The following is a 21,813-nucleotide window of genomic DNA, read 5'->3' on the forward strand; positions in this document are numbered from 1 at the left end:
GACTGTCGTGCACAGCACAGAATCAGCACTCTTAGCAGTGGCAGAAGAATTAAAAATGACCCTTGACCAAGGCAGTTCAGCAGCTATATTACTTCTTGACCTTAGTGCAGCATGCAACACTATGGACCATCCTATTCTACAAAGCAGACTGGTGGATATTGGTATCCAAGACAACGCCTTGGAGTGGCTCTCATGAAGGAAAGAACTTTGCAAGTCATGGAAGCTAACCTTTTCTCTAACATCATGCCACTAATGTGCGGGGTGCCATAGGGCTCCTTGCTTAGCCCCACATTGTTTAACATCTCCCCGGACACTCTAGTACAGATATAGTCCAAAAGTTCAGTATCTCTATGATATCATATGTAGATGACACACAGCTGGTGGTCTCTCTGGACCCCAGAACTAATGGTGAATCAGATAGTTTAGCACCCTGCCTTGAAAGAGTTGTGGAATGGATGACACACAACTGTCTAAAGCTGAACTAAGACAAAACAGAGCTGATGGTCCTCAGAAACAATGTGATATGCAAGCCTATGATCAGCTCGCCTAACTGTCTAGGGAGTCCACCAGTCCTGAACACGACTATCAAAAATGTTGGCTTTTGGCTCGAAATGGAATTAACAAAAGAGACCCAAGCTAAGAAAATTGGGTCACTCTGAAAGCTCTGCAAAATCCTGGAGTATATTCCCATTCAGCTCAGAAAGACAGTAATCCACTCCCTGGTTACATCACATCTTGACTATGGAAACTCTCTCTATCTGGGGTCACCAAAATATGTCATCAAAAAACTTCAGGCTGTCCAGAATACTGCAGTAAGACGGCTTTGTAAGGTCCCAATACACAAACCAACTGAGAAGCATGTACAAGCTCTACACTGGCTCCCAATTGAGGCAAGCGTTAAATTCAAGGCACTTTGTCTGATAAACAAAGTCATACACAACAAGGGCCCCAGCAAAATCGGAGACGTGGTGAGCCGTTATGTCCTCAACAGAAGCCTTAGGTCTTGTCCTGAATGGTTATCATTTGCACATCTGGCACCCAAGCTGTGGATTTCTCTTCCACGTGAATTCAGATTTCTCGAAACAGATTCAATTTTCCTAAAAAATAATAAAACCTGGCTTTTCCATCAGTATCACTAAACCCTGTCTAAATTTTGTATCTTATCTGACTCCTAGTCCTGGGAAACCCTTGGGCAGCTACACGCTTTATAAATCCTTAAACATCAAATCCTAAAAAACACTAAACATTAAGCTGGTGTTCTCTGCAGGTAGCCCTAGTTCATAAGATACCATTCTGTGAACTGTGAGCTAATTAATAATCGTTTCACTGACAAAGTGACAAAAATGTACGCATCCTTTGATAATGCCCATTAAGAGGCTAATATTGATTTGGAAAATCTGACCCCTCTGCAAAAATCCATCTTGACACTTAGACTCTTTTTAGAGGAACAGGTGGCCAAACCTATGGCTGAGGTTAAGGCAGGATCTCTACTTGACTCTTGCCAGCATTTTATTTTCACTTGACTAGTGCCAGTCCCATGTCCCCTTATCACCAAAATCTTCCATCAATCTTTGGAGCAAGCCTCATTCCCAGATATATGAAAGAAAACAGTGGTCTTTCCCCTCCTAAAGAAAGCAGGCCTTGGAATCTATGATCCAGCCAACTATCGCCCAATTTCCCAATTACCATATCTATCCAAAGTTTTGAAGCGGTTAGTCAATGAACAACTCACCACATTCCTTGAAACTAACAATTTATTTGATCCCTCACAGATGGGTTTAGGGCTAATAACAGCACCGGGGCCACTCTACTAGCTGTATCTGACAATATTAGAATGCAAGTTGACTACGGTAGAGCCAGAGCAATGATCTTATTAAATCTTACTGCAGCTTTTGAAACTGTATCACACACTAAATTACTTCAAATCCTACACTAAAAAGTGATCTGCTCTAGTCCTGTCATGGTTCGCCTCCTTTCTTAAAGACCGAACCCAAACAATTCAAATGGGATCCTTAAGGAGCATTAAGTATGGAGTCCAGCAAGGAGCTACCTTAAGTCCCACTCTTTTTAATGCATTTGTTTAACCTTCGGCTGATATCAGCAGGAAATTGGGTTTTGACATTTGCTTCTATGCCGACAACACTCAATTAGTAATTCCCCTGATAAACAAACTGACCAATACAGAGACTAATGACAACTTAATAAATTGTCTCACTAAATTTGCAAGTTGGATGCTCGGGTTGTCTGAAACTAAATGCTGGGAAGTTTGAAATCCTGCTTTTTGGGGGTGCCCAGGTGATTTGGGGTAATAGTTGGTGGCCCCAGGAACTACGCACCGCCCCAAACCCCAAGTCAGCGGTAAAAAATGTGGACAACGTCTTTGATGACACCCTTTCCATGCAGGACCAAGTACGTACTTTATGCGGAAAATCTTTCGTAACACTGAAACTGCTCAGACAACTCTTTCCCTGGATCCCCTCTAACTGCAGACAATTGGTAACACAGGCTCCACTCCTGAGCAGACTGGACTACGGCAATGCCCTCTATGTTAGCATGGCCGACTATCTCCTTTCCAGACTCCAGGTAGTCCAGAACGTGACTGCTAAATTAATCTGTAACAAAAAAAAATAGAGCTCAGCATCTCAATGCCTGAAGGAATTACACTGGCTACCAGTTCGCCAGAGAGCTAGTTTAAAAAAAAAAGAACCACACATTTTGCGAGATAAGCTACAATTCCATGTCTCTTCATGCAATTTGAGATCGTGTCACATAGCTCCTGTGTCAGTCAAATGCACATCTAAGGTCAGGATGGGCAATCAATCCTTTTCTAAAGCAGCTGCGGTCCTTTGGAACAACCTACCCCTTGATTTTTGCCTGACAGAAGATCATCTGCTGTTCAGGCAAAACTTGAAAACCACTTTGTTTCCCAGATACTGATCTTATTAAGACCAACCTGAATTGCACTAATCCCCATCCTAGCGCCGTGATGTCCTTTGGGATGATTGATGCACTCTATAATTATATTAAAATACAAACTGTTCAGCATTTTGTCTATCATCTGTTCTTTTTGCTTTTGTCACCCTAAGTGAGAAGGTCATGACCAGATGTGGGTTCGTTGCTAACTGTGCTACCGGATTCAAGCTAGCCTGGCTGATGAAGGGTGATACTTTGAAACCGGTCCCAGGATGCTTGTTTCTATTCCAGGGAGTACCTGGCTTGGCTGTTACTGCTGAACTGTTACCAAAGGTATGCCACAACAACTATACAGTCTTAATAACAGTTAGTAGTGATCAACACACATAGTCCCTAGCAAAAGTAGGCGAGACCCACAATCCAGAGATGGATTCCCATCAAAAACTTGGAAGTGATCGTATTATCATATGGTCATCCCAAGGTGAGGGAAGGTCATCTCTGAGTGAAAGTGATTAAAAAGGAATAGAGAACCAACATCAAACCAACTTTAATATGGTTCTCATGGTGCAACACTTTGCTGCAGTCGCATTGATATTATAGAACAGAGGCCCTGAAGAATACCAAGGAAGGTTATTCCCCCGTTTTGGTAGAAACATGTCGGCCCCCTTGCAGATATTTGTTAAACTGCTTATTTTTGCACTGTTCTGGTTTTAACTCGAAAGAGACCAACATTTATTAAAGTTGGTTTGATGTTGGTTCTCTATTCCTTTTTAATCACTTTCACTCAATCACTTCACTTTGCACTGCACATTCCCATATAAGTGATTATACGTATGGTCTACTTGTGATCGTGGGCAAATACCCCGTCCTACTTGGTGAGTGCTGGTTCAGTCTCGATTGCTCAGAGATGACCTTCCCTCACCTTGGGATGACCATATGATAATACGATCACTTCCAAGTTTTTGATGGGAATCCATCTCTGGATTGTGGGTCTCGCCTACTTTTGCTGGTGACTATGTGTGTTGATCACTACTAAATGTTATTAAGACTGTATAGTTGTTGTGGCATACCTTTGGTGATGCTATAGTCTTTTCACAAGTCTGAGTACCGTTTGGACTCTGACATAGACCCCCGGGTTTGTTTAGTGGTAAAATTCGAGTATTTGGGGATATTAACCTGGGCATGATCTTAAAAATTCCCTTTGACCCTACTCTCATCTGTATGTGGTTAGACTGCTGAACTGTTCCCATGAGGACCAGGGTTAAGATATCTTTGCTTATAGCGGCATCTGAATTGGGGTGGCGTGGTGAGCAAAAACTGATGATGGATTACGCTCAGATCTGTGACTTGGTGTGAATGTTTCTGGTAGAGGGAGTACCTGGCTTGGCAATTCATGCTGGACTGTTCCCATGAGTACCAGGGTCAGGACTGATTTGCATGTGGTTGCGGCTGGGGTAGTGTGGTGAGCAAAAAAACAATGGATTGATCTGTGATCAAACATGAGTCTCGTGCTCACTGTGCCACTGGATTCAAGCTAGCCTAGCTGATGAGGGGTGATACCCAGTAACTGGTCCCAAGATGCTTGTTTCCTGTCCAGGCATGATCTGGCTTGGCAGTTCGGGCTGGACTGTTCCCAACAGGATCAGGGTCAAGACTGATTGCCTATTGCTGGGTCTATCCTAGGGTGGTGTGGTGAGAAACAAACAGCTATAGATGAATTCCATATCTATGGCTGGGGATGAATGTTTGCATCGTTTAGCATTCGGTCTATCATCTGTTCTTTTTGCTTTTTCTTTTTTTATTTTACTATTGATGAGTAGCACTAGTGGGTCTACAGGGGCAGGTGCTGGACATCAACAGTGTTTACTAGGGTGAGTTCCTCTGACCCTTTCCACAAGTTGGGGGTTTATTGCTTCAGTTCAAATTGACTGCCTCTTCTATTGATGATGGCTTGAACCAGGTAACTGTCCTTTTAATTTCCAGTGGCCTCTAGGGTCATCTAATTCCACACAGGGGTGATGGCCCGAAAGGAACAGCAGTAATTTTGTCTTCACTGCAGCCCCCACTGGTATACAGGGTCACAGACTTCACTCTGCGCATGAGCCACTACATGATTGACATGGCAATAATCTTCACAGTGGCCCTCTCTGGCCTATGGGTCACCCACTTGACTCCGAGCTTCCAAAGCAGAGTGATTATCTAAATAATGAACCTACCTTTACATAAGGTGCAAAATTGTCCTACAAGCAGTCCTGGGTTTCAACATATACACAATAACATCTTTTATCAATAATGGGGATTTATTGATACAACACACTTATAAGTTGTTGTTATTGTATACAGATGATCATTGGTTGAATCAGGTATCTATAGATCAGTAACTTGGAATCAAGTTCTATCAGCAGGTTGCAATTTTTTACATGGATTAACATCTCCCCACTGGGTGAGTAATAAGGAATGCTCTCCCCCCTTCTTTAATGGTACTAATATACCGCTTGAGCCCCAACAATAGGCTTATCAATCATTCTTCCCTCTGCATTTAGATGGATAATTAACACTTCGTTGTGTACCAACCACCAAATGGGACGCCACACCCACTCTGGATAGGACTGTCAGTCCTCTATTCTCCCTCACAATGGGGTAAGTGCCTAATTTGGCTAAACAAACCCTTATACTCATTATAAATATGGCACTATACTTAATTGTTTCATCTTCTCTTCCCTTCACTGACAGCGCCCTGCTGGGCCCCTCTGTGAGTAACCCTTGTTTTCCCTACAATTATCTTGAGCCACACATTTTTTGGTGTGCACCATTGACACTGAAAGTCCATTGTTCTAATTTCAGGTAATTCACATATCTGGTATTAATTCAATAAGGAATGTTCCCTTGTTTCTGTCATGGCAGTTCTAATTACTATCCTGGTTACTCTATGTCAGCTGTTCCGCATTGTTGGTCCTGATAAGACCCCTTAGTTGCTCTTGGGGTCAAAACGCAGTTGACACATACTACAAACAAACCTCTCTGTCAGCCATTATTATTGTGTCAAAGGGCTGTTAATTTATTGAGTATACTTACCTGCGGTCGTCTTGTACAAACTGAAACCTTTTTTATATATGTCACCAACTGTCATTCCCCCTTTTTTTAGGTTCTACTTTACTTAGGACACTGAGCACACTGTCTGTCTGATTTTATGATGCAAAGAGTAAAAGCTTATTTAAAGTACTTTTGGAAATCCATGGTGTGTATGATTTTGATTCTTTCTCTGACAATCCATTCCAATGAATATATGCTATTGAGCTTTTTAATTATCAAATACTGTACACACTGTCCACAGGAACTGTTGTTCCCTGTCACACATTTGACTCGGCACAGGGTTTTCCGCCCAAGCAGGACGGCATTGATGCCAATCACAGCTAACTTCACTAAGGACCCTTCTGGCATAAAGGGGGTCACTGACTTAAATCTGCACACAGGCGAAGACCATATCAGTGCAGTAGCCTTCTACCCACACCACCCTACAAGGATGCACTGGCCAGGATCCCCCACCACTGGACCTCAGTCCCACCAGTGCTCTCCTCTCCCTCACAGGGCTCACTAGCACTGGTGCTCCAAGCTCCAGGGACCAGTGGTCTTGGATTTCATAGGGTGATTTTCTCCTCATACAGCTGGACTGGTTGCACAGCAGCTGACAGTTGTTGGGGCCTCTGAGGCCTGAGTCTTTAAAGTTTGTGTTGGAGGGGTTTCCTCCCTTTTGAAGTGGCCACTCTTGTGACTTTCCCTTGCTCCAGAAAGCAGTCTGTGTCAGCAGCAGCAACCTCAAATCTGATAGCTGCAAAACACAGGACATGGGAATAATTAGGGAGTTTAAGTTGGAAGGGTGCACAGCTATTATGTTACCTTTTGTTAGTCAATTTTTAGGTTCTCCACAGTGGCGTCATAACCCCTTAGGCGCCCACAAATCAGTCTAATATGTGATTCCAGTGGTTCACTGGAACCATCCCTGAGGGAACACTTGATTCTCCTCTTTGTCTACAAGAGGATTCCCAAACAGTTTTGTTGTTTTCAAAAGAAATTTTCAAATGTTTATTCCTTTGGTATTTTCAACGATAATCATTCAATTCATTAAATTTTCAACAAATGGGGCATTATCAATATAACTTCATATCCAATGCATTTCGGGCATTCCTGGTGCCCTTCATCAGGGAATGATAGTGTCAGCAAAGAAAACATAAAACTTAGTTACAATTCTAATATACTGATGTTTGATCATTGTGTCACATTGTGATTCTGTTTGGTACATACCACGATTTTATACAGATATCATTGTTTCCACTAGCAAGTAAATGCGTAAAACAGAATAGGGTTACAATTGTGTCACATTGTAATTCTGTCTAATTCATACGGTGATTTTGTACATGTGTCCTAATGTTCACCAGCTTGTTTACCTTGTGAAAAAAGTAATAAAAATATTTGAGACTCACATGCCTGTTGTCGGTCATGGTAGTTAAATACTAGAAAAAACGTAAAAAACGAAAAAATGAGCTCTCATGGATTCGCATTGTTGGACAAGGTAAACAAGCTGGTGAACATTAGGACACATGTACAAAATCACCGTATGTATTAGACAGAATTACAATGTGACACAATTGTAACCATATTCTGTTTTACGCATTTACTTGCTGGTGGAAACAATGATATCTGTATAAAATCGTGGTATGTACCAAACAGAATCACAATGTGACACAATGATCAAACATCAGTATATTAGAATTGTAACTAAGTTTTATGTTTTCTTTGTTGACAGTATCATTCCCTGATGAAGGGCACCAGGAATGCCCGAAATGCATGGGATATGAAGTTATATTGATAATGCCCCATTTGTTGAAAATTTAATGAATTGAATGATTATCGTTGAAAATACCAAGGGAATAAACATTTGAACATTTCTTTAGAAAACAACAAAACTGTGTGGGAATCCTCTTGTAGACAAAGAGGAGAATCAAGTGTTCCCTCAGGGATGGTTCCAGTGAACCACTGGAATCACATATTTGAATAATAAGGGGTCACATCTGTATATCAGCCACAGTAATATACTTTTTGGAAACTTTTTTTTACAGAGTTAATATAGGGAGAACTTGACCTGAGGGTACCGGGTATCAGAGTGCTTTACATGAGCACCAGTTGCGTTACATGAGTACACATTCATTTTTTTGTTAGGCACAGGGTGATTAAGTGATTTGCCCAGAATCACAGGATGTTGCACGTCCTTGTCGAGACTCAAACTCGGTTCCCCAGATTTGAGGTGGACCCCCCTAGCCGTTAGGTCAATGCATCAAAATGTTAGCCCAGGACCCCAGTCCTACTCTTTATGGTTCTCTTATCAACCCCATGTCTTTTCTGAGATGTGCAAAGATCCCTTCCAGTAACCTCTCCCTGAATCAAAGAGCACCCCATGAAGTGTACCAAAGATCCTGGCTCTTCCTCCTCCATGGTAGTCCTGCAGCAATACACAAATCTCTCTGCAGGGGAGTCTTCTACTTATTGATGCTCCTCCAGTCAGCCCTGGGTCTCCCAAAATGGAACCTATGGTCTTTGATGTATCGTACCATTCACAGGCACACATACATCTATCACATGCATACTACAACACACGGGCAACACAAAGTTACATATCAAATTGATGTAGTTCAGAAAAATCAAAAGTTCTAAGTTATGTTAAGTCTTCTTGTAGTTCATTCACTGGATACTTTAGATAATATCCGTGGTACATAAGTTCAGCACAACTCAAGACAGCACGTGTTCTGTCGCAGGTCAGATTTCCCATCAACTTACTCAGGGCTTTTCCTATTTGCATTATTCCGCACAAATCTTCAGAAGTGTGTATAAGAACAGTATGCTCATTAAAGGTCACAAGTGAAATCTTCAAGTTATAATCATTGTTAATGTAGACAAGAGCAACGGGAGAGTACTCCCAATCCGTTCACACCTAACAAGTGTATGTATCTGGGCGTTCTACATCAGCACCATTTTTACTTCATGACAGGTGTTTCGTCACTAGTCAGATTTTCCATTGAAGTCTTCAGAAGGGTATATAGGACCAGTATCCTTGTTAACTGAAAAAGCAACACAAATAACTGAGCAAATGCTCAGAAATCAATATAAATATAATAGCAATTCTACGATATGTATTGTGGGCCTCATTTACAATAAACTGACGTAGCATAGCACTGCAAGCAATTTTTCTGAGCCGAGCTGGTTCATTTTAAAAGCCCAGGGATGCGTTATATTTACAACAATATGACACATTCCTGTGCTTTCCCCTGCGCTGGCGACAAACTGACGCAGCATAGCACTGCAAGCAATTTTTCTGCGTCAAGCTGGTTCATTTTAAAATCCCAGGGATGCGTCATATTTACAACAAAATGACACATCACTGTGCTTTCCCCTGCGCTGGCACACAATTGCCTGCCATTCGCCAACGCAGTCACCCCTACACTATGGTGCAAGTGAGCCTGCGTTGCTTGCAGGATTATTATTTTGCAGGAAGGGACACCTTCCTGCTCGAAAGCAATCATTGATGGTGTTTTCTTTTTTCAAGCAGCATGCATAGATAGAGGAAAAAAAGAGAAAAAATAAAAGTATTTCTCCTTGTTGCGCCTCCATAGGATTCTCATCCATTCCCAGGTTTATGAAATGTTGTAAATCTGGGAATGCAGTAGAATCCATCCGTGTTGCATGTGAACACCCACAGCAACACCCACGGAATGCCTCTTGCACGCAAAGTGATGCACGAAAAGGGGCCATATTTACCAGAACATGAAAAGCCAGGCAGGGTGCCTTAGCGTGTCCTTGTAAATATGGGCCACCACACTGCGCTGCATCAAAAAAAGTTCAATAGGCCTTAAGTGCCTATGATCCAAACTAACATAATACAATAAAATGTGGAGTAGACACCCTGCCACCCAGTGACCACCAGTCAAATATTAACACACTCAGAGGTAACAAGAGAAATCTGAAAACATTATCACACTGCAAGCATCCCAACATCTCAAATACATAATAGAAATTGCCAATATCTCTCTCACACTTTGGCTGAAGCCTGCTGGTGCGTCCATCTGGACCAGATACCCTTTCTTCCCATTTGTTCCATAATTATTTTTGTCTACAGGAATAGAATTCTTGCACCCCTCCAAGGTCAGATCCATGACACTCTAGGGCATGCCTAAGTCGTAGACACCTGTAAATTGACTCTTTTGTAGCATAAATGTGGCTGCTAATTGTGCAAATGTTTCAGAGGGATTGATTTCCCAGTCATCTCCCAGCCTAAAGATGCCTATCACGTTCCATGCATAAAAGCCCTGCGGCCTTGCCACTAGCTTAAGAAATGTTTGTGCCTCAGAGGAGTCTCTGACATCCCTTACCCCACCAGCCGATATTCCTAACGGCTTCCCTCCATAATTCAATTGTCATTCTTGTAATTTGGGGAAGCGCACGAAGGATTGGTGATTTGTACAGCATATCAGATGGTTGTATGAAACTCGATTCCAGGTGAAGAGCCGTATTATCCTGTCGCCGAAGACAGCAGCGCAACATAATATGATTGATTCTCCTTGCAGAACGTGATGTGCTAAGATTTCCATTTCTCACAGATATCCATTGGTCTTGAGCTGAATGGGAACCCCTTAAAGGTTTATGGCAAATAGAACATTTGGGGGCCCTATGCACTACATGGACTGCAGAGGCCTGCCTTATTCCCCAGGCAGAAGAGTCAATTGTTTAGGGTGATCTATTGGGAAGCCCAGTAGAAAGTTGAAACTTAGGGATCACCAGCCCACCATCAAAGACAGCCTGCATAAATTTGACAAATAAGACTCAAAGGACTCCATCCACTGGTAGCAACTGTTTAAGAAGAAGCATGTAATGTATGAACAAATATTAGTGGATTTTGGATTGGGGGATTTTGGTTACTGTATGGAATGTGAGGTAGGATAATCATCTTGAAAGGCGCTCCTCTCCCCATAATGGTGAGTGATAACATGGCCCATCCCTCTATATCTCACCTAGTCTGATCAAGCTGTGGCACAATGTTGAAATCCCAGCCCAATTTAGAATTGAGGAAACTAATATTAGTAGGCACCTGAAATGAGTGGTGGCTATTTTCAGCTGAGAGACGTGGGTGGTCTTTCGGGTGCCACCCATATCAGGCATGTATATGGAATTCCCTGAATTTACTTGGAGGCCAGAGGTTTTCCCTTAGACCTGTAGCATGCAAAAAAATCTAGGTATTAAGCTCTTGGGGCCATATAGTCATGCTAGAAGGTCACCCACGTAAAGTGAGACCCTATCTTTGGAACCATCCTTCCACTGGAAACTCCAGAGACCAAAATCTCACTGGATCCAATCAGCCAGGAATTCCACCACCAGGGTGAATAAAAGAGGAGCGAGAGGGCAACCCTTGTGTGTATTATGTCCAATATGGAATGGGATCAAAAGGACACCATTTACTCTTACATGTGCCCATGGGGAGGAATAAAGGGCTTTCAAGTAGCCAAGAAAGCACTGACCAAACACCATCCATGTTAGGACTTTAAACATGACAAGCCAATGTACTGAGTCGAGTGCCTTTTGGATGTTTATGGAGAGAAGGGATTCAACCCTTTGGTGCTGTGTGCCTGAGAGAAGGCTATGTTCTTCGGCCCCTGTGACATATGTAAGTAGGACAAATGATGGACGGAATGCTGAACAATGTCGAACACTCATCCCTAGTACAGAGATCTGGCCTAAATCCATAGTTTTTTGTCTCAACCACGCCATTACAGTTTGGACCCCGCCATATGCAAATCATGAGGATGACATAGAGACAATGTATATCTTGAACGACAACCCTTTCTATTACAAAATCTGAACCTAGACAAGAAATATTGATGTTGTCTTCATGATGAGGTCTGGTACTAGCTCTGAATTACTTGCGTTCTGTGATTGGCTCAACAACTTCCAACCAGATCTAAAATTTAACCACAACTCCAGTAATACACAAATTGAATATTTAGATGTCACTGTGAAAATCCAAGAGGGCCAACTCTGTACTACTCTCTTTCAAAAACCTACAGAGAGAAATACATTACTGCAATATTAAAGTTCCCACCCCAGAACTCTAAAAGATGGCCTACCCTACGGCCAGTTTCTATGTATCCACCACAACTGTAAACTCAAAGAAGATTTTTTTTCAGAGAAGCAGAAGTATTATCTCAAAAACTTCAGGACAGAGGCTACCCCAGTGACTGATAAAATAGTCACTCAAATGAGCCTAGTACTCAAACAGTGAGATACTTTTACAACCTAAACATAAGCCTTCAATGCCCAGAATAGCATGCAGTACCACTTTTTGCCCCATCAGCAATAAACTCACAAGGAGTATAAAAAAACACTGGAGTGTCTTAACAACTTCCTCTATCTCACCCTAGTTACCTCTTTTTTTCTTTCAAACGGGCCGGGAACATAAAAGACCACAGAGTAGGGGCCCACAAACCTAAACATGTAGACAACACCATCCGCACAGCACTAGGACTTCCTCCAATATTGGGACACTTCAAAGGCGAGAATTGTCTGGGCTGTGACTCTAAAACCAACACTAAAATATTTTAACACTGCAACATTAAACATAATCTTTTTTTTTCGCACTGTAACTCTTGTAATGTAATTTAATGTATACGCTACCCATGTGAGCAAATATATATGGGTCGGACAACACAAAAAATATTGTCTAAAAGCTCACAATACAAAAGCAGGAACCACTGTAAAATACTCACAGTGTAACATTTGGTGCACAAAAGTCACTGATAAGGAGATCACGTGACAGGGTATTGACAATCTAAAACTGCAGGCTAGAGGAGGTAACAACCAAACGCTTCTCTATAGTCTGGATTCTAAATGGATGTTCAGATGCCAGTCAATCACCAATGGGCTCAACACACAAGAACAATGGAACACAATTCTACAATGATCACATACCCCCTATTTCATGAACTCAATATACAGGAATAATGGAACATAACCTCACAAAGACTGGAATAGAAATTACTGTTCAGATGCCAGTCAATCACCAATGTACCCAGAACAATGGAGCATAATTTTACAATCACTGTGAACTCAGTACACATGTACAATGAAAGATTATCTTACATTAACCATATAAGTCCAAGTTCTTATCATATACCACCATATGAATTACTCAGGCACAGATGTCTGACTCATGTTACAATATTGTTTATCATAATTTATTGGATGTGTCTTAATTTGTTTTAAATAATATTTTTCTTCTGTATCACATATAGTAATTATGTTATTTTTCCTTCCCTCAAATACGAAAATCCTCTATGCACTTTGTCTCTAAATATATAACACACTGAAATTAGTACACTGATGTCTATATCTGTTTCTTTGCCTTCTTTCTAAATATCAATAAATTAGGTATCTGCCTTTTCTCTTAATCTGACCTTTTCCTACTGAGCCAACTTCCTCTATGAGCAGTCTAAATATGTATTTGCCCATTCTTTAATTAACTGCATGCCAAATTTATGCATGCTCTGTTTGGAAAAGCGATACAAAAGTGGATGATGGACGGAGCGTTTGAACAAATCAAACACTCACCCCCAGTCAACTGATCTGGGTTTAATCCATCACCATTCTTTAGTTCACTCAGCCACCCCAGTTCAGACATGGCTATATGCAAATCAGTCTGACCCTGTGCCTTATGGGAACAGTCCAGCCCGAACTGCCAAGCCATGTCTTCCCTGGACCGGAAACAAGCATCCTGGGACCGGTTTCGGATTCATAATCCTCATCAGCCAGGCTCTCTTGAATCCAGTGGCCAAGTGAACAAGGGACTCACGTCTGAGTATACCCTGCCACACTTAGGGCGAACAAAGCGATACAAAAGGGGATGATGGACGGAGCGTTTGAACAAATCAGACACTCACCCCCAGTCAACTGATCTGGGTTTAATCCATCACCATTATTTAGTTCACTCAGCCACCCCAGTTCAGACATGGCTATATGCAAATCAGTCTGACCCTGTGCCTTATGGGAACAGTCCAGCCCGAACTGCCAAGCCATGTCTTCCCTGGACCGGAAACAAGCATCCTGGGACCGGTTTCGGATTCATAATCCTCATCAGCCAGGCTCTCTTGAATCCAGTGGCCAAGTGAACAAGGGACTCACGTCTGAGTATACCCTGCCACACTTAGGGCGAACAAAGCGATACAAAAGGGGATGATGGACGGAGCGTTTGAACAAATCAAACACTCACCCCCAGTCAACTGATCTGGGTTTAATCCATCACCATTCTTTAGTTCACTCAGCCACCCCAGTTCAGACATTGCTATATGCAAATCAGTCTGACCCTGTGCCTTATGGGAACAGTCCAGCTCGAACTGCCAAGCCATGTCTTCCCTGGACCGGAAACAAGCATCCTGGCACGTATTCTAGTCATTTCCCGTTCTCTAATTAACCACAAGCCACAAGCTAGTCCTCAAATACGGTGAGTACGTTCACTTACGAGTGACACATAAAAACCCCATCCTGGTTACCTGATCCGCCCATCTCATTCTCACCAGAGAGACTCCACCGGCTGGAATTCATGCCCGACCTTCACATCAAGTAAGTTGCTCGGTAAACCTACCCCCTCCCCTTTTTTAACCATTCGTATGATACACAATTCTCTAACTTAAGCTGACTTTCTCCCAGTTGTCATAGAAATCATTATGCGAGAAGATACCTTGAATTTCCTTCCCCGACGGGAAATGGAAGACGGTCTCTTGAAATTCCCTGTCACTATGGGTCTCATTTAATGTTTTTTAAGCAATAGGTGCGCCTTCCCTCCCTTGATGCCCAGATCACATCTGCTGGTCTTCCACAACTGATCCCTAACACGTAAGTTTCCTACCATCGGTTTATTCCATGAGAACGCACCAATTCAAATTAACCTTTACTGACTTACCTCTCCTATACCCGTTTCAATGACATCAAGATTCATTCAAATTCAGCGCGAGACACTGCAGTGTGTAGGTTTGCACTCTGCATGGTTCCTCGTGCAATAAACATACCACGCTGATGTTTTAAACGTAAAAGCCCATTTATTAGGACCAGGCTGCACAACATCATCAACAACGAAATAACCATTAACAAACAACAAACCCCAACATCAACTTCTCCTCCATACACTCCCTTCACCCACTCCAGACCCACCTTCCATTCCACTCCATGACCCATTCCGTTCTTCATCCATTTCTTCCGCTCTCTCTTAGCATCCTCCCCGGTAGCACCTGGCATTACACTCATGCCTCCTGTCCCCCCCATCATTCACTCTTTACCCCACGAGGGATGGGGGCGCCCGCTAGTTACTCCCCCGCCCCTCCCAAGTACTGCCAACCAGGGAACCCCCTTTAGGGTGGATACCTGCTCCCCCCCCACGGGTCCCACTGTGAATCTTTCGCCCACTCCCTCAAGCATTCCTGTGATACCAGATCGCCTCATTCCACAACTTGCTGACCACATCTCTCATCTCCATCATGTAATAGGCGTTCCCAATTGTCATCTCTAAAGAGTAGTGCTACTTCCAGTCACAGTCCAGGATGAGCAATCACTTTAATGTCCTTCACAAAAAACCCTCATAGCTCTGTTTAGCTTCACTCGTGCCTTCTCAACAGCTCCAGGCTTGATCGCCCCCTTCCAAACTCTCCTAGGGACAAATTCCGTCCAGGCAATGCAAGTCCCAGCCAATCTCTGCTTTAGCACCTCCAAGTCTCTCTGCATCAGCTGTAAGAGCTCCAAACCCGACAGCCGAATTAAACCGTTCCCCCCAAGTGAATTATCAACAGATCAGGGTATCCTTTCCGAGGAACCATCTTCGAGAGCCAGGGCAATAGTGGTACTCATCGCATCCCCCCTTTTCCCCACCAATGCACCTCATGTTGCTGACCTTTGAGTCCCAGGTTACAGACATACACCTGCTGCTCTGCATACTTAGAGGCCCAGTGCACAAACGAATGCCCCACAATCCATGTGACCGTCTTGGCCCCCGGGCAACCCACGCAACCTACGAGGAGAAAAAGGCATTAAGAACACATCCTGAAACACATCACCCCTATCCCCCCTACCCATAGCAACGAAAGCCAGGCCCAAGCCTTTATTTACGCACATAGCACCTAGACTTCCACTTGCCAATCCTCTGAATCCTATCCCAAGACCAACCCAGCCTTGGTGCCGCCATTGCCACCCAAATGGGGAAAGAATGCATCCCAAAGCCCGCCGGGTTCACCCCCAGTCGGGTCAACGCCATGCGCAGAACCGCCAACAACTGTGTCGCCGTCACCTTTGCCCCAGACGCATGACAAAAAATTTCTCCAGATGAGTCCCATCATTCAGCCACACAACAAAACCCACTTTCACCTCCCCAATTGATCCGTCTTAGACTGCCCCAACCAAATCCCCAGGCAACGCGCATCCAATCTGATCTCTTAATACATCCTGCCACACACCGCCTTCATCCCCAACAACTCGGAGACCCGAAAGGCCCCAAAAAAACATCCATACCATGCACAAACAAAAAACCTGAACCTCAAAACCATCATAACAACACAATGGCAAAACCTCAACCAATCTGACCAGCAAGTCAAACGTAATAGCCTCCCTCAACCCTCTTTCCCTTTTTTTTCCCTACCCCAACTCCTGAGTACCCTACCTATAATCACATCTTTCGTAGGGTCAAAACCAGAAAACAAACAACAGTAAAAAGACAGCCCCGCCAACTTTACTGCAATCGTCACAGAAGACATCCCTTTGTCAATGCAATGCAATACAAACTGCAACACTCTTTGTTCCACAGACGAACGATCTCAAAATTCAACATCCCTGCGCCATCCCATAAAGGATCCAAACTCTGCCCACGCCAGTCTGTAGGTCCATCTTGTGGTATCGGCTATAGAGTTCTCCATCGGACCTATCACGCTCACTCCCCAAAGGCCCATATGCTGTCTGGCAGCTTGGTCTTGAACTGATCCGCTCCAAGTGCTGATCTCAGGAACCGTTGCCACTGCGAACGAGACAAAGCATCTGCAATGTCATTATTCACCCCAGGGACGTGCTTGGTTCGAATAACCAAATTCAATCTCAGACATTTCAGCATGAAACTCCTTAACAAGCGCAGCACTCTCAGGTCCCTTGCCCTCTGTCGGTTGACCAACTCGACCATGGTCATGTTATCCACATGGAACAGCACTGACCTGTTCTGAAACTCAGACCCCCACACCTCCAGTGCCACCAATAAGGGAAACAATTCCATAAACGCAATGTTCCTCCCTTGCTTCACCCAATGAGCCGGCCATTCCTCAGCTCACCACCTGCCATCCCAAAAGATCCCAAAACCTGCTGCCCCAGCTGCATCAGAGTAAATTTGTACCTGCCAAACCATCCTTTTGTCCTCAAAACCCTGTGACACCCAATAGAAATAAATCAAGAACGTCAGCCATGTCCTCAAGTCTGCCTGTACCCCCATGGAAATCTGGACCCTGTGGTGTGGTAAAACTGCCCCCGACATGACCATGCCGAGCCGTCGGAAGAACGTCCGTCCAGCCTTCACCACCTTGCATACGAAATTCAGGAAACCCAGCAGTTGTTGCACCGCCCTCAACGCGATCCTCTTTTCCCCAATTGCCCACAAAAGGCATGCCTGTACTTCCGAGACTTTTGGCACAGGGAGTTGAGCTATCCATTGAATGGAGTCCAGTTCAATTCCTAGGAACGTCAGGCTACAGCTGGGCCCATCTGTTTTTTCAGGCACCAAGGGGACTCCAAACCGCTGTGCCATCTCCTGGAACTGTGACAGGGCCCTGCCACAATCCCCAGAATGGACCTTCCCCAGAAAGAGTAAGTCATCCTGGCCAGTGAGTAACGTCCCAATGCCCGCTGATCTGTGTAAAAGCCCACTGTAAGAATGTGCTAAACATCTCAAGCAGCGCACAGGAAATCGCACACCCCATGGGCAAGACCTTGTCCACGTAGATAGCCCCTGGAAACTGCATTCCCAGCAGAGAAAGATCCGCTGAGTGTATCGGCAGCAGGCTGAAAGCAGATTTCACATCATACTTCACCAGTTAGCACCCTTGAGTCTGCTTCCGCGATGAAATCATTCACAGACTGTCCCTCCGGCCACGAGAGGTGATGGATCAGCCAAAACTCACCCTCTTCTTTCTTAGGCACCACCCCCAATAGGGAAACAATCAAATCGCCCAGTAGCCAGTCGACAAACAGTCCCGCTATACTGCCTTTAAACACCTTTTTCTGCAATTTGGCCGCCACCACACCCGGTAATTCTTTGGCTGTATTCAGATTGTCTGCCCATATCCGCACCCTAGGACCCTGATAGCCCACTTGGAAACCCTCTGTGAAACCACGGTGTATCTTCAAAGCCGCCTCTCTGTCTGGGTAACATGAGAGCCACGGGGCCATCGCCTCAATCCTAACCGGTGTAGGCGCCCTTCTGTCCAGTCTGTCCCCTTCCTCTCGAGTTTCACTACTGCTCTGAAGGCATGACCAAGGTAAAGCATTGTGTAAGGGCATGCCGTCCTCCACACTTGGAGCACTCATGCTTGAACTTGCAGGGGTACCGGGAACAATATCCCCTGTTATAGCTCCAGAACGCACCGGTCGTACTGGTGCCTGGCTTAGCCGGCTGACCTGTACTTCCTTTATTTGCGGTAGACCCTCCCGCCCCAGACTGGGCGGGCCGCGGTGGAAAGGAACGGTAAATGACCGGCAAACCGCTGGCTGTGTGCGTGGGTGCCGACGAGTGTGCCTATGCCATCCACTGCATCCACGACTCCAGCTCGATTTCCCCCAACGGCTTGTCTGGGTTCACACTAACCCAGGCCCTGACCTCCTCATCATAACTCAACCAAGCAAACCCTCCAAATTGCAACTGAGCTTTCCTTATAATATCCATGTACATGGCCCTGTCCAGGTGTTTCTCGAAATAAATACTTGCGTAAATGAGAAACGCTGACGTCCAATTTTCCATGTTCACCGGCACCCTGGGTCTCCTTGTCTGTTCCCATTCCTCCTCTTTAGAGCCCTCCTTCACCTGTACCTCCCTGTGCAACAACTTGTTTCCAAATTCTGTTCTTAGGGCCAGATGTAGGTAAGTTCCATTTACCGATTCTAAAATACCGAATTTTACCGATTCAGTATTTTAGAATCGGTAAATGGTATGTAGGTAAGTATTCGGTAAATTTTACCGAATCGGTAATATGCGGTCATTACCGATTCGGTAAATACCAAATTGGTAATTCCCATTCATTCCTATGGGCCTGGAGGCCCTTAGGAATGAATAGGAATTACGGAATCGGTATTTACCGAATCGGTAATGGGGGAACGTATTCAAGGGTGGCAGGGTGTCACATTGACACCCTGTTGCACTCCTGAATAGTGCATGGGTGCACATGTGGCACAAATACATGCCCGAAGGGCATGTATGTCTGCCACATGGCACTTTTGAAAAAGGCACAAATTTGCTTTTTCAAAGGTTTTTGATATTTACCACCAACTTTTATTTGGTGGGAAATACCGAATCCTTAACAATGCAATACACTCATTTGAGTGCTCCCTACATTTCAGATTTCGTAATTTACAGATTCGGTATTTTAAGGAATTGGTAATTTACTGATTCCTTAAATTACCGATTCAGTAAATTACCGAATCTGAAATGTAGCCACCTACATCTCAATAGCCTAATACCGGGCAGTAACGGCCGAAATTCGGCAATTTCAGCCGATACCGACCGGTAGTGGGCTACCTACATCTGGCCCTTAATCTTTTCTGACAAATGCGAACCCAGCATCATAGCCAACCCCATATACAGCAGCTTTTTCTGGTTTCACCCTTCTCACTCTTGTCCTCCTTCCCTTCCGTCTTGTCAGTCTGGAACCCTGCTGTTGCCAAAGCCTTACCTGCCCCTGCCGTGTTAGTACCCCCACCGGAAACACTTTGAGTTTGTCCTCCTACATCCCTCACTGACCCATCACTCACACCCACCAACCTGCAGGCCTTCTTCCTCCCCCTTTTGGCTCCTCGTCTCAAGCTGACCACCATGCCCCCTCACCTGTCAAGGTTGTCTGCGCCTCTCCTGATCGTCCTTTAGAACTGCTGTCCTTGGTGGTTTCCGCTTTTGCTTTGCTTTGCCCTTCTTCTTCTGTGAAACTTGTAAAACACCAAGACCACTGTTGCTATTTACCCCCCCCATCCTGTCATCGTCAACCCTCACCTCCCCTTCCTCCAGGTCGTCACTCTCCGTACCATAATCTAATTCCAACACTGGCTCATCCTCCACAGGCTTCCACAGACCCTCACGCACCCCTCTTTTCACACCCTTACTCGCATTCACACCATCACCGCTCCCCCGCACAACACAAGCCGTTGTTGCCAGCTGCCGTGCTGGAGGGAAGGCCGCCACAGACTCCCCTGCTGCTTCAAGCCGGTGTCCTGAGGCCGTTTTGCACCCTGCCATGCCACCCACCCCTCTGCCGACCTCTGCCAGCTGGGATCCCCCCTACCCCCAGGTCGTTCCAACCTGGGCAGGCTCCGACACCGTCAGGCCTAAAAGCCGGCCTGGCTGTCCCTGTCTGCCGCTGCTGCCCCACTCTGCTACCTGCCCACTCCCACCTGGCCCTGTACGCTGTCTCCTTGTCCTCTTGCTCTGCCCACCTTTCCTCCTCCATGGTGGGCGTGGGGGCCCCACTGCCTCCTCATCCCAGACCGCCTCAGCTCTGGTCGCCTCCAACTCAGTCCAACGCACCTCAGACTCCTGTATCAACAGGCGCTGCTCCCTGATCCTGTCCTCTAATTGCATGGCCTCCCACCTGGGGGGCAAGGTGGGGCAGTACACCCGAGGCCCCACACCCTGCATATAGACCCACAGAGTCTCCCTGCCCACATGGCTGGTGCCCCCTCTTCCCCGATCTCCAAAACTGACTTATGGCCCACCAAAGCACTTCCCAACCATACAGGAGTGCTGGCACACGATCCCTTGGAGAGGTCAATGGGAGCGTCCTCCGACTGGCCCCCGGCCTCCTCGCAAGCCACCTCTGCACCATGACTGTAGTCCCCTGCATCTCACCAGCAGAAGCCATCATGTCATGCCCCCCCTCCCCACAGACTGGTGCAGAACTCCCTGTGCAGTGTTCACAAACATCACGGGGGCCTCACCCTCCAACCCCCAGCTGCCAACTCCTGCATCACCCGCCACTGAGAAGAGACTCCTAGTACTGCCCAAGGCTGTAGAAGCCCCCCACCGCCTACTCACATGCTTCCAGGAGAGGAGACAGGCTCTTGCACCGGCCTCCGCACGCCACTCCCTTCCTCACCGCGCCAGCCCCCTTCCTGCCTCGTCTCTCCCCGGCGGTGGTGACTCTTGCATACACGCCACCACCGCCGCAGAAACGCCTGCAGAGGCCGCCCTCGGGCCCAAGAAAGCCCCACCCATGCCTCCGCTAAGACACCGGGCCAGAGGAGATCCTCCCGACCGGCCCGCCCCAGCAACCTCAGGGCCTCCCTCACCTGGTCCGCTGAGACGTCGGCCATACCGTCCTCTGCCGCAGGCCGCCTTCCACATGCCACACTCCGCTGCCCACACAGTGGGCCCCGCCAAAACCGCCTGCGCTTTTCCCTGCACCTAGGCCCTACCAAACTGCTCCTGCCCTTGTTTAACCTCTCCCACCGGACGATGCCAAAATGCAGGAAGAGGAAGTCGCTTACTCCCCTGCATTCTTATACCCACCCCCAAACCACACCCCTTAACCCCCAGCCTGGCCCTCCCAGCGCGAACGACCCCAGGGGAAGATTAGTTGC

Source organism: Lissotriton helveticus, chromosome 6 (assembly GCF_964261635.1).
Source record: "Lissotriton helveticus chromosome 6, aLisHel1.1, whole genome shotgun sequence".
Taxonomy (NCBI): domain Eukaryota; kingdom Metazoa; phylum Chordata; class Amphibia; order Caudata; family Salamandridae; genus Lissotriton; species Lissotriton helveticus.